Raw genomic sequence first — 14707 nt, 5'->3', positions numbered from 1 at the left:
TATTTTCATTTTATTTGTGATTTTCAGAAATCGTTAACGTTGCGTTATGCTAATGAGCCTGAGGCTTTAGTCACGATCCCGGATCCGGGATGGGGAGTTTCAAGAAGTTAAGAACAAATTCTTATTTTCAATGACGGCCTAGGAACAGTGGGTTAACTGCCTGTTCAGGGGCAGAACGGCAGATTTCTACCTTGTCAGCTCGGGGATATGAACTTGCAACCTTTCCGTTACTAGTCCAACGCTCTAACTACCCTGCCGGCCCACATGTCATTGGAACTTTAGTTTGCTGAAAATAAATGCAGTTGTCAGCGAGAGAAAGTTTCTTTGTTTGCTGAGTTTAGTTGTCGTTGATCAGGCCTACTACAGTTTTGTCATCTGCAAAGTTGATGGTGTTTTTAGTCATACTTGGCCCGAAGTCGTGGGTGATCAGGGAGTACAGGAGTGGACTAAGCATGCACCCCTGAGGGGCCCCGTGTTACCACCTGGGAGCGGCCCGTCAGGATGTCCAGGATCCAGTTGCAGACGGAGGTGTTTAGTCCCAGAGTCCTAAGCTTAGTGATGAGCTTTGAGGGCACTATGGTGTTGAACGCTGAGCTGTAGTCAATGAACAGCATTCTCAATTAGGTGTTCCTATTGTCCAGGTGGGAAAGGGCAGTGTGTCGTGCAATAGAGATTGCGTCATCTGTTGATTTTTTGGGGCTGTATGCAAATTGCAGTGATTCTAAGGTTTCTGGGATGATGGTGCTGATGTGAGCCATGACCATCCTTTCAAAGCCCAGGCTACAGACGTGAGTGCTAAGGGTCGGTGGTCATTTAGCCAGGTTACATTGGTGTTCTTGGGCACAGGGACAATGGTGGTCTGCTTGAAACATGTAGGTTTTACAGACTCGGTCAGGGACTGGTTGAAAATGTCAGTGAAAACACTTGCCAGTTGGTCAGCGCATGCTCTGAGTACACGTCCTGGTAATCCGTCTGTCCCTGCGGCCTTGTGAATGTTGACCTGTTTATAACCAGAACTGGCGGCTCGAGAGAATTTTTAATGAAAAGATTGGAAATCTGTAGAGATGTTTGGCTTACATTATGAATGGCTAATTAAGCAGCACATATAATACAACAAGCCTAATACAAACCTGAGTTAGTAAGTAGCCTGTCTTTGGTAGAGCCGCTCCCTCTGACAGCCAAACAAATGGTGAGATTTAACGTTTTGCTTTCATTAAGATAATGCAAAGTAATATAACTACGTAATATGACACATTACTTTCTACAAAAAGTAACATGTTACTTTTGTTAAATGATACATGTTAAATGTTAAACAACTAATCCCAACACAATTAGTCAGCAGTTACATTTTCAAGATTAAGAACTTTCTGTAGAGCAAACAAGTTGCCTTGATGCAACATTATGTAGTAAAATGGTGTTTATACTGTATATTTTTTTTTACATGTTTCAATCTCCACTGTTGTATTCGGTGGCCACAATCAACCAATCAAACCTTGAAGAGGGTGACTTTGAAAAGGGCCCCAAACGATTGCCAATTGTAAAGCAAAGCAACCATTAGGAAAACCACTATGCTCTATACAGAACGTGTCCCTGAATATAATTCCAGGCTAAGGTGGATACACAGGTTTGCTGTTACTGTGTATGGGCCATCACTGTGCTCTATTTTACATATCACTAGCTTTTGATTAACTTTTGATTAAACGTACCTCACCTGTCTTCCCCATGCATTAACTTTTTATGGCTGCAGGGGCAGTATTGAGTAACTTGGATGAAAAGGTGCCCATTGTAAATGGCCAGCTCCTCAGTCTCAGTTGCTATTATATGCATATTATAAATAGTATTGGATAAAAAAACTCTGAAGTTTCTAAAACTGTTGGAATTATGTCTGTGAGTATAACATAACAGTTATAGCAGGCAAAAACCTGTTAAATTCCACTTCCCTTTTTCCTTTTTTCTGGGGGTGGCAGATCTTCAACCAAGCTCTCATTGAAATTACAGCGAGATATGGATGAGTTTTCACTTCCTACGCCTTCAACTAGATGTCAACAGTCAATAGAACTTTGTCTGATGACTCTAATGTGAATGGGGTTAAACCTGGTATTAGCACACCTCCCCAGTCTTCCCCATGCAGTAAACCTGGTATTACCAACCCTCAACAGTCTTCCCCCATGCAGTAAACCTGGTATTATCAACCCTCAACAGTCTTCCCCCATGCAGTAAACCTGGTATTATCAACCCTCAACAGTCTTCCCCCATGCAGTAAACCTGGTATTACCAACCCTCAACAGTCTTCCCCATGCAGTAAACCTGGTATTACCAACCCTCAACAGTCTTCCCCATGTCTTCCCCCCGTAAACCTGGTATTACCAACCCTCAACAGTCTTCCCCATGCAGTAACCCTGGTATTATCAACCCTCAACAGTCTTCCCCCATGCAGTAAACCTGGTATTATCAACCCTCAACAGTCTTCCCCCATGCAGTAAACCTGGTATTACCAACCCTCAACAGTCTTCCCCCATGCAGTAAACCTGGTATTACCAACCCTCAACAGTCTTCCCCATGCAGTAAACCTGGTATTACCAACCCTCAACAGTCTTCCCCATGCAGTAAACCTGGTATTACCAACCCTCAACAGTCTTTCCCCATGCAGTAAACCTGGTATTACCAACCCTCAGTTTTGCCTCTGAATCTTATATAAATTAAGGCAACACTTAGCGTGGAGGCTGTATTAACAAAATGCTATCATAAGGATTGACATAACCCTTTCCATGACGGATGAAAACAAATGCAATCTTTGTAATAATGCCGACAGGGTTGTTAAAATGCTTAGCTCGCTGAATGGAGCAATTTTCACTTTGAGCACCTGCCCCCCAAAAGGGACTGTGCACAAACCCTGTTCTTAGATGATGAAGATGATAAATTAGGATAAGGAATGAAAATTTGTTGAGAAAGATGTTGCTGACAACGTCGACGGAGGAAGAAGGATACTCAGAGAGAATGGTTAACAACAACAAATGTTCATTTAATGCATAAATGCTAGCTGCTCTATTTCTTTCATCACTTACTCATTACCTGGAATGTCCTTGGGGGAGGTAAACAAATAACTCACAAGATTTTTCTGAATGCAACAGGCTTCCAGGTGGATTGCTGAGGGGCTATTTCATCCTATTTATTTCCACTATCAACTGAATGAATAGGGTTGCGTTAACGGTGAAGGTCATATGACTAAGGTTGAGTTTACTGTATCTTCAGTATATTATACAGTATATTTTAAGAGTTTTATTCCAAAACACTATATATCCATTTTCCTGAAATGTTGTTAAATGTGCTTTCATTGTTTAAAAAAATTATGAAAGAGATTGGTGTGTTTTTTTCACTATCTTATCATGGCATGGGGTTGTTCAATAACAAATGTATTTGTTTAAAATCTATCGCTTGATGGTTTGATTTCAGAGTGACAAATAATCATGTTTGTTTAAAAATAAAACAAATCTGCCTCACTCAGATAAATAAGTAGTGCTGCTAGGTTTTACACAGTCAAATGTAATAAAAAACAAAATGTTTAATAAAGAGCTGTGCAAATTATACTTTTGCGACATCAATATTTAAAAAATAAATAAAACTAATTTAATACAGTAACATGAGATCTGTGTAGAATAGTGGTCCCAGAGTAGCCAAGGGAGGTGATGTGTAAATGAGGAGCCATACTTTAATTTATTATAAATGCAAGATTTCAGGATACAAGGCTTTTCTCGAAAATAATCGTCTATAGCAGCAACATTCTGGATACGAAAACTCACAAAAATGAAGGATTACAACGAGACTAAAGCTCAGCCCCTCAATAGGGTTCCTACTGCAGCTAAAACTAGCCCTAAATGCTAAACAGCATAACTATGGATCACCCCTTTTCCAGCTTTAAACAGAGCATCACTCTCCCCTTACTGGGACTAAAGAGAGTCAACCAAAACAGCCTAAATCAACTGCCTGTACATTCAGGACAGCACACAAACAAACTGCTATAGAGCACATTGTGAAATGGTGCTCAATCCCAAACTGAGAGAAAAGGACAATGTTTATCCCTTTGTAAACTCTCACTGCCTTCCTTCCTTCTTGCTAAAGTGCAATCATTGGAAAATAAAATTGATGACCTACGAATAAGATTATCCTACCAACGGGACATTAAAAACTGTAACATTTTATGTTTCACCGAGATGTGGCTGAACGAAGATACGGACAATATAGAGCTAACGGATTTTCCATGCCCCGGCAGAACAGAGATGCTACCTGCTAAGACGAGGGGTGGAGGTGTGTGTCTTTTTGTCAATAACAGCTGGTGCGCAATGTCTAATATTAAAGAAGTCTCGAAGTATTGCTCGCCTGAGGTAGAGTACCTTATGATAAGCTGAAGACCACACTATCCACCAATATCAGGGATCAAGGTAAGACCCAGATGCCGACGGTCAAAGTAACAATGTTTATTGTAGCAACAGGGACAGGCAAAGACAGGTAAACGCAGGCAGGGGTCGAAAATCCAGGGTAAGGCAAAGGTACAGGACGGCAGGCAGACTAAGGGTCAGGGACAGGCAGAGTTCAGTAATCCAGATTTGGAGCAAAGGTACAGGGCAGCAGGCGAGCTCAGGGTCAGGCAGGTGGGTACAGGGTTAGGACAGGCAAAGGTCAAAAACCAGGAGTAGGAAAGAAAGGCTGGGAAACGATAGGAGCTGACAGGAAAACCGCTGGTTAGCTTGAACGAACAAGACGGACTGGCAACAAACAGACAGAGAACGTAGGTATAAATACACAGGGGATAATAGGGAAGATGGGGAACACCTGGAAGGGGGTGAAGACAAGCACAAGGACAGGTGAAACAGATCAGGGTGTGACAACCAAGAGAGTTCTCATCTGTATTATTCATAGCCATCTATTTACCACCACAAAATGAAGCTGGCATTAAGACCGCTCTCAACCAACTCTATAAGGCCATAAGCAAAGAAGAAAATGCTCCCCAAAAGTGGCGCTCCAAGTGGCCGGGGACTTTAACAATCACATTTTTACCAGCATGTCACATATGCAACCAGGGAAAACAAAATCATAGAACACCTTTACTTCTTTACACAGAGACGCAAGCAAAGCTCTCTCCCTGTCACGTTCTGACCTTATTTCCTTTGTTTTGTCTTTGTTTTAGTATGGTCAGGGCGTGAGTTGGGGTGGGCAGTCTATGTTCTTTTTTCTATGATTTGGGATTTCTGTGTTTGGCCTGGTATGGTTCTCAATCAGAGGCAGCTCTCAATTGTTGTCCCTGATTGAGAACCATATTTAGGTAGCCTGGTTTCACCTTTGAGTTGTGGGTGATTATTTTTCCGTTTCAGTGTTTGCACCATTCGGGACTGTTTCGGTTTTCAATTTGATTCTCTTGTTCTTTTGTATTTTGTATTCATTTTCCATTAAATCACATTATGTATACATACCACGCTGCATTTTGGTCCTCCGCTACTTCCTACTACTCATCCTCAGAGGAGGAAGGAGAAACCCGTTACACCCCGCCCTCCATTTGGCAAATTTTACCATAATTATATCATCCTGATTCCTGTTTACAAGCACAAATTAAAAACAGGAAGTACCAGTGATTCGCTCAATACGGAAGTGGTCAGATGATGCGGATGTTCCACTACAGGACTGTTTTGCTAGCACAGGCCCGGGACTCATCCAATGGCATTGAGGAGTACACACAACCTCAGTCATCAGCTTCATCAATAAGTGCATCAATGACGTCGTCCCCACAGTGACTGTACGTACATATCCCAACCAGAAGCCATGGATTACAGGCAATATCTGCATCGAGCTAAAGGCTAGAGCTGCCACTTTCAAGGAGTGGGAGACTAATCCGGAAGCTTACAAGAAATCCCGCTATGCCCTCAGACGAACCGTCAAACAAGCAAAGCATCAATACAGGATTAAGATTGAATCATACGACACTGGTTCTGACGCTCATCGGATGCGGCAGGGTTTGAAAACTACTACAGACTACAAAGGGAAACCCAGACATGAGCTGCCCAGTGACGCAAGTCTACTAGACGAGCTAAATTCCTTTTATGCTCGCTTCGAGGAAAGCAACACTGAAGCATGCACAAGAGCACCAGCTGCTCTGGATGACTGTGTGATAACACTCTCGGTAGCCAATGTGAACAAAATCTTTAAACAGGTCAACATTCGCAATGCCGCTGGGCCAGATTGATTACCAGAACGTGTACTCAAAGCATGTGCGGACCAACTGTCAAGTGCCTTCACTGACATTTTCAACCTTTCCCTGACAAGTCTGTAATACCTATGTTTCAAGCAGACCACCATAATCCCGATGCCCAAAGAAGCGAAGGTAACCTGCCTAAATGATTACCGCCCGTGGCACTCCCGTCGGTAGCCATGAAGTGCATTGAAAGGCTGGTCATGGCTCACATCAACAGCATTCTCCCGGACACACTAGACCCACTCCAATTTGCATACCGCCCCAATAGATCCACTGATGATGCAATCTCAATTGCCCTTTCTCACCCGGACAAAAGGAACACCTAAGTGAGAATGCTGTTCATTGACGAGAGCTCAGTGTTCAACACTATAGTGCCCACGAAGCTCATCACTAAGCTAAGGACTCTGGGACTAAACACCTTCCTCTGGAACTTGATCCTGGACTTCCTGACAGGCCTCCCGCAGGTGGTAAGAGTAAGCAACAACACACCTGCCACGCTGATTATTAACCCTGGGGCCCCTCAGGGGTGTGTACTTAGTCCCCTCCTGTATTCCATGTTCACCCACGACTGCATGGCCAAACACGACTCAAAACCATCTTTAAGTTTTCTGATGACAGAACAGTGTCCAAGTGTCCAGTGACCACCAACAATGGTGAGATGACCTATAGGGAGGAGGTCAGAGAACTGGCAGTGTGGTGCCAGGACAACAACCTCTAACTCAACACGACCAAGACAAAGGAGCTGATCGTGGACTACAGGAAAAGGCGGGCCAAACAGGCCCCCATTAACATCGACGGGGCTGTAGCGGAGCAGGTCGAGAGTTTCAAGTTCCTTTGTGTCCACATCACCAACGAACTATCATAGTCCAAACATACCAAGACAGTCGTGAAGGATCAACAAAACCTTTTCCCCCTCAGGAGACTGAAAAGATTTGACATGGGTCCCCAGATCCTCAAAAGGTTCTACAGCTGCACCATCGAGTGCATCCTGACCGGTTGTATCACCGCCGGTTGCATCACTTCCTGGTATGGCAACTGCTCGGCGTCTGACCGCAAGGTGCTACAGGGGGTAGTGCGAACGGCCCAGTACATCACTGGGCCAAGCTGTCTGCCATCCAGGACCTATATAATAGGAGGTGTCACAGGAAAGCCCATAAAAGGTTGTTTCTGCTACTGCATGGCAAGTGGTACCGGAGCAAGTTTAGGATGAAAAGGCTCCTCAACAGCTACTACCCCCAAGCCATCGGACAATATACATTGACCACTCCCCTCCTCCCTCCCTTTTGTACACTGCTGCTACTCACTGTTTGTGCGTTAACTATGCATTGTCACTTCGCCCCCACCTACATGTACAGATTACCTCAACTAGCCTGTACCCCTGCACACTGACTCGGTACCGGTGCCCCCTGAATATAGCCTCATTATGTTATTCTTATTGTGTTACTTTTGATTATAACTTTTGATTTTAGTTTACTTGGTAAATATTTTCTTCTTCTTCATTTACACTGTTGTTTTAAGGACTTGTCAGTAAGCATTTCACGGTAAAGTCTACACTTGTTGTATTCGTCGCATGTGACAAATAATGTTGGATTCGATTTGATTTTGATTTGATTTGAATGATCTAACTCACCACACCTGGGTTAAACCTGAGCAACCAACTCAGTAGCAAACAGTTAAGGTCAGGAACATAGCTATGCATGCAATGGACTAGTGCATTTTATCCAAACCACACATGTATATACATTTAAGCATTTTAGATAATATTTACTTCATTAAATACATTTTACAGACCTTTTAAAATGATGATGATGCCAGTCTAAGGCTGCCTCAACACAACCTGCAAGTAAAACAGAGATTTTTTTTTATCCACAGCGATTTACTGTAAATTCATTCATCTTAAAATAGCTAGGTAAGACAACCATATGTCACAGTCAAATATACAGGATACAAACATTTCATTCCAGTTAAACAATGGCTATATAGCGTTTTGCACAAAAAACACAATTTCATATACATCTAAAATCTATTAATAAAAAAATGATCTGAGAACAGTAATATTATACACACACATGAAGGTACCCAAATGTGATTTTTTTGTGGCTATAGTGTTTTGGAAATAAGCTCTTCATTTAGTATTATTATGATGTTGCCTGGGGTCCAATATACAGTCTTCAAATCGATAACAACAGCCACCAAAAGATCGAGCTATGCAGCACAGGTGTGAGTGGGGCTTTTCAAACCACCATCACAGCAGAACAAATAGTGCATTGTATCGAGACAACGTCTTTGTCAAACTTGTCTATGCCTGGCTTCCCTCTTCTGTTATTTTGCATTGTTACATGTCAAACAGATGTTTCGGGAAGATATACAACCTGGTGCTATGCTCCAGCGACACTCAGAGAATGACAATCCTTGGCTGTTTAGGTGTGCCTGCATGGGAATGTTTAATTAAGGTTGTAACAAATGTCATGTTGTGGAGGATTAGAAATGTGTTGTTGTTGTTGTTGTTGTTGTTTTGGGGGGGGAGTGGCCCGAGGGATATCTCTGAGAAGGAAACACTTAGAATAACAATAGCTGTGAGAAAAACTATTTATGTCTCTCTGAGTATCAGTAGCTCTTAATAATCTCTTAATTTGATCAATTAAACTGTCTACAACAGGAAGTAGCTGGGAGTAATACGCTGACATTGTATTTAGTAGTTTTCTGTCCTTTATTATCTACCATTAATGATTGGCAAAAATATGTTAATCTGTAACTGAATAAAGTGAGATTTCTGCCATCAACAAAACCAACCAGCAACCTCACACCGTTTTGATCTCCTCTGACATACATCCAATATGCATGTCCCCTGACAAGTCAATTAAAATGTTGATTCAATCCCACCTCTGGGGAATTCCTCTGCTGTAGTGGTGACACGAGCTATACAATGATGATTATTTGTGGTCGTACCTTAACATTCATTGGTTCATAAACACCGTTATGACAATCATCCATTTTTATGGACTTTGACCCCAATAAAGAAACACATACAGTGCCAGTTGAACATACATTCAACTGAAGGCTGCTAATTCTCTTTCACCAGAATACCAAGACAACACATGGAGGCAGCCATTTTGCATTTGTTGCAGTGGTGCCTAAGTGAAAAATGTGATTCCAGTCTGCGTGGCTCTGGGTAATTACAGCACCTTTGTTACCCAGCGCCATCCTCTGACAGGGTTCTAATGGATTTCGCACCCACGCTCCGCAAACACCTGTCAGCGCCCTCGCAAGGGGAGTGTGCGTTTCTTTTTACAATTTGGTCATTATTTCATTATTCTTGCTGTGCTTTCATTCTGTCTCCCCTCGGCTCATTCTGTCTCCCCTCGGCTCATTCTGTCTCCTCTCTTCCTTTGGCTGAGCAAGGGAACGAGTGAGTGTGACAAAAAAATGAATGGGCTGTTATTAAAACTGAGACAGCGATTTATGCAGAGAGAGGGAGAGAAGGAAGGAAAGAGTGTGTGAATATGAACGAGAAGGCGTTTTCTACTTCATGTGTGAGTCACAACGAATTGTGTGAGATGAAAGCTCTGAAGCGTTTGCTTTTAGTTAAGTTGGTCTTTCCACGGGTTATGAAGAACATAGCTACCATCTGAATAGGCTGTCAGTGGAATAAACAAAGCAAAACTAATTTAGAAGAGATACCCTTGACTAAGGCAAGCTATTGAAACAACTTGACCTTTCACAGTCATTATCTGAGTATGAAGGATGATTGATAAGCAAATTGTGCCCCATTCAATAGGGCCAAGTTATTGCTTTTATAACAGAAATGCTATCAAGTCATTATTCCTGGAGTGAATTTATCACAAGGTAAGTAAAATGATAGGTAGCCCATCAGCTGAAATATAACTGAACTGGTACAACTTAAGATGAAAGATTGCATTTACTACAACAATCCAGTTGTGGTTGTCTGTTTACCTATAATATGCTACTGTTTTGCACAAAAATCAACAACTTAAGTGAAATGATCAACAACAACAAAAGTGTGTGACGTTAAGTTCCTCGGCGTACACATAACGGACAAACTGTACCGCCCACAACCACAAAGCTCTCCAGGGGGTGGTGCGGCCTGCACAACGCATCACTGGGGGCAAACTACCTGCCCTCCAGGACACCTACAGCACCCGATGTCACAGCAAGGCCAAAAAGATCATCAAGGACAACAACCACCCTAGCCACAGCCTGTTCAACCCACTACCATCCGGAATGCAAGGTCGTTACAGGTGCATCAAAGCTGTGACCAAGAGACTGAAAAACAACTTCTCTCTCAAGGCCATCAAACTGTTAAACAGCTATCACTAACACAGAGAGGCTGCTGCCTTCATACAGACTTGAAATCATTGGCCACTTTAATAAATGGATCACTAGCCACTTTAATAATGCCACTAATAATGTTTACATATATTGCATTACTCATCCCATATGTATATTGTAACGTTCGTCGTATGGAGTAGAAGGAGACCAAAGCGCAGCGTGGTACATGTTCATGATTAACTCAAAGAACACTTTGAACAAAAATAACAAAGAGACAAATGAACAGTTCTGTAAGGTAACCAAACTAAACAGAAAACAACTACCCACAAAAACCCTGTGGTGAAAAGCTACCTAAGTATGGTTCCCAATCAGAGACAATGATAGACAGCTGTCCCTGATTGAGAACCATACCTGGCCAAAACAAAGATATAAAAAAACATAGAAAAAGAACATAGAATGCCCACCAAAATCACACCCTGACCAAACCAAAATAGAGACATGAAAAGCTCTATAAGGTCAGGGCGTTGCTGATAATGGGACTCTGTACGCCTATGTCGATATTCTATTTAAAAAAATAATAATTCCAGCTACAATAGTAAGTTACAACATTAACAATGTCTAGACTGTATTTATGATCAATTTGATGTTATTTTAATGGAGAAAGGTGCTTTTCAGTCAAAAACAATAACATTTCTACGTGACCCCAAACTTTTGAATGGTAAGGTATAGTATTGTATTGCCTGATGTTTATTTACCATTGGAATCTGACTCTGTGACAGATCATGTTGTGGGGACTGCTTGCTGTGAATTTCCTGGTGTGTAAATTCATGTTTTATGTGGTATAACGTGGGAGCCACACTGTCAGTTATTAGGAGATGTACACGACTTCAAAAAATGCCTCGGGGTACCATTTAGGTATGTCATTGGCAGTCAGATGATGATATGGCGGATTTGCTGGTAATTCATTCTTGGCGAGTATTATTGGGCATGAATGCGGATGACGGATCGCTTTATGGACGTTTCTATACGTCCCCTGTTGGTGCTTGGATCAAGTCAAGCCCAGAACAGAGAGCTGCCACAGGGGGTAAAGATAGCAATTGAAAGGGCAGTAATTTAACATTCCTACACTGTTCAGTATATTCACCATTGTACTGTATATCATAGGGATTTAGGCAACCTAATCCATGTTTACCTAGATTGATGTATGACAACAGTGACTGCTTAGATGATAATTAGGAGATTCTAAGCAAGTAACTTGAAGCAAGATGTAACTAGATGAGCATTTTTATAAAGATGTTTAAACATTTTTATAACATTTTATCTTGAAAACATTATTAAACATTGTAAAGTATTAAAGTGTTAAATTAAGTGTTAAAATAATGGATGACACTTAAATAAGCCCGATACAGGGCATTTGCTCAGGACAGCAATCCAATGCCCCATCCTATAGCTGTAACGGAGTTCAAATCTCTTGAAGCTAGGGGGCACTATTTTTTTTTGTGGAAAAATAACGTTCCCAAAGTAAATGGCCTATTTCTCAGGACCAGATGCTAGAATATGCATATAATTGACAGCTTAGGATAGAAAACTCTAAAGTTTCCAAAACTGTAAAAATATTGTCTGTGAGTAGAACAGAACTGATATTGCAGGCGAAAGCCTGAGAAAAATCCAATCAGGAAGTGACTCTGATTTTGAAACTATTGTGTTCCTATGCATCCCTATTGACCATTGAAAGGGATATCAACCAGATTCCTTTTTCTATGATTTCCCTAAGGTGTCTACAGCCTTTAGACGTAGTTTCAGGCCTTTATTTTGAAGAATGAGCGTGAACGAACACATTGCGTAAGTGGATAGGTGGGGGCTCTCAGAGTGATTCTTGTGCAAAAGAGAGAGGCAGCCATTAGCCAGGCTAATGGACATTTAATTTGACATGAAGCTCCTTTTCATCTGTCTAATCCTAAACTGCAATCCTCTCATTGGTAGATTTGACATCTTCCAGTTGCACGTTCTGATTGAGCTGATCTACCTGAGAAGCCAGGACACTTGACTTGTAACTTACCTCAACTAGAAACAATGTTTACTCTCACTTTCATGTAGGCTATTTTTGCTTTGATCACATCAGAAGCTCTATTTTCCTTCATGTTCGCTGTAATTCATTCGTCTGTGTTGTTGCTCCGCAGGCCGCAAATGCGAGTTGCGTTTGCTTTTTTTCTTTCAAATGCTATTTGTTTACTAATCTGTAATACCTCTGTCATTTTTCAAAATCTCAAATTCTCCCCTTTTCAAAGAAACCACTGTTATTTACCCCCATTGACGGTTATGATGGAGAGAAAATCAGAGCTGTAAATTGTTTAACCTTTAGCCAAGGCTTTATAGGCTATATGGTTAATTAATGTTGTCATTAGGTACAATCTTCCACAATATCAATGTTGCCAGCTAAGTTATTCTAGGTTATGTTAAGCCTCTAGTTGGATAAGGCTATGTGAGAATGCTCACGATGGAAGTTAGAGGTAGCTTAAACATTCATTATTTAATAGAACAAAATACACAGGCTATTATGTGACTAAAATGGCTGTGACCAAACATAGCATATACAAAATGGAGTGTCTTGGTTTTACTTACAGAATAATACTAAATGCTCTGAGACCAGGTTGGTGACAAAGAGGAGATGTGGGAATGAACCCCTGGCTCTTCTTCCAAACATGCTCATTTGGTTTCCTACTTAAAATAGACGGAGTGTTTTTATTTTCTATATGTATGTCACCATACACATTACAGAAGTACTCTCTTGCCATCTTTCCACCATCCTCGGAGATAAGCTATTTCTAGTCGCTAATCTGATGGAAAAACATTGTCTGGGTCCTACTGTATCTTTCTCATTCCTTACACAACAGGTTAAGTAACCAAAGAAAGGAGACAGAATTGGAATTATTTATAATATCTACAGTTATTATAATTTATTTTAAGTACAGTGGGTGGAAGTGTTTGCACACACAGATACATTATATCATATAGGACTATGAACAATGAAGGCAATTACAAAGCCAAGAAAACATCCTACATTCCACATAACGGCGTTTTTGTTAAGCGAACACAGAGACCATTTTTTTGTAGCCTGTTGTTTTGGAGTCATCAAAATAACCATGTTCTTAAAAACTGTGCAGACCAAACAGTGAAAGTCCCCATTTTGAACATCATCAATAAATCATCTATTGCATCGTGACTGATTCAGTTAGATCAAAACATGTGGGATTGAGCATTCTGCACCTCATCTCTCACAGTCACAGGTGAATCATCCATGAAGGCTCCTCCGGGAGGTGAATCATCCATGAAGGCTCCTCCGGGAGGTGAATCATCCATGAAGGCTCCTCCGGGAGGTGAATCATCCATGAAGGCTCCTCCGGGAGGTGAATCATCCATTAAGGCTCCTCTGGGAGGTGAATCATCCATTAAGGCTCCTCCGGGAGGTGAATCATCCATTAAGGCTCCTCCGGGAGGTGAATCATCCATGAAGGCTCCTCCGGGAGGTGAATCATCCATTAAGGCTCCTCTGGGAGGTGAATCATCCATTAAGGCTCCTCTGGGAGGTGAATCATCCATTAAGGCTCCTCTGGGAGGTGAATCAGCCATTAAGGCTCCTCTGGGAGGACTATCATCCATTAAGGCTCCTCTGGGAGGACTATCATCCATTAAGGCTCCTCTGGGAGGTGAATCATCCATTAAGGCTCCTCTGGGAGGTGAATCATCCATTAAGGCTCCCCTGGGAGGTGAATCATCCATTAAGGCTCCTCTGGGAGGTGAATCATCCATTAAGGTTCCTCTGGGAGGTGAATCATCCATTAAGGCTCCTCTGGGAGGTGAATCAGCCATTAAGGCTCCTCTGGGAGGACTATCATCCATTAAGGCTCCTCTGGGAGGACTATCATCCATTAAGGCTCCTCTGGGAGGACTATCATCCATTAAGGCTCCTCTGGGAGGACTATCATCCATTAAGGCTCCTCTGGGAGGACTATCATCCATTAAGGCTCCTCTGGGAGGACTATCATCCATTAAGGCTCCTCTGGGAGGACTATCTATGAACTATTTCAGTCAGAACACTAAAGCGAGGTGACGCTGGCCATTTCAAACTTCAAAAATAGTATTGTTTCAACTGTTCATATTTTCCTTTATAGG

At 41.8% G+C, this 14707-nt stretch overlaps 1 pseudogene; it reads left to right on the top strand.

Moving 5' to 3' along the window:
- The window catches only part of LOC135525059 (uncharacterized), a 33226-nt pseudogene extending 20645 nt beyond the window's left edge, over nt 1-12581 (top strand).
- The last annotated feature ends 2126 nt before the right edge of the window (nt 12582-14707 follow it).

Source organism: Oncorhynchus masou, chromosome 31 (genome assembly GCF_036934945.1).
Source record: "Oncorhynchus masou masou isolate Uvic2021 chromosome 31, UVic_Omas_1.1, whole genome shotgun sequence".
Taxonomy (NCBI): Eukaryota; Metazoa; Chordata; class Actinopteri; order Salmoniformes; family Salmonidae; genus Oncorhynchus; species Oncorhynchus masou.
The sequence above is the reverse complement of the archived record's forward strand: the minus strand, read 5'-3'. Positions and strand labels throughout refer to the sequence as shown.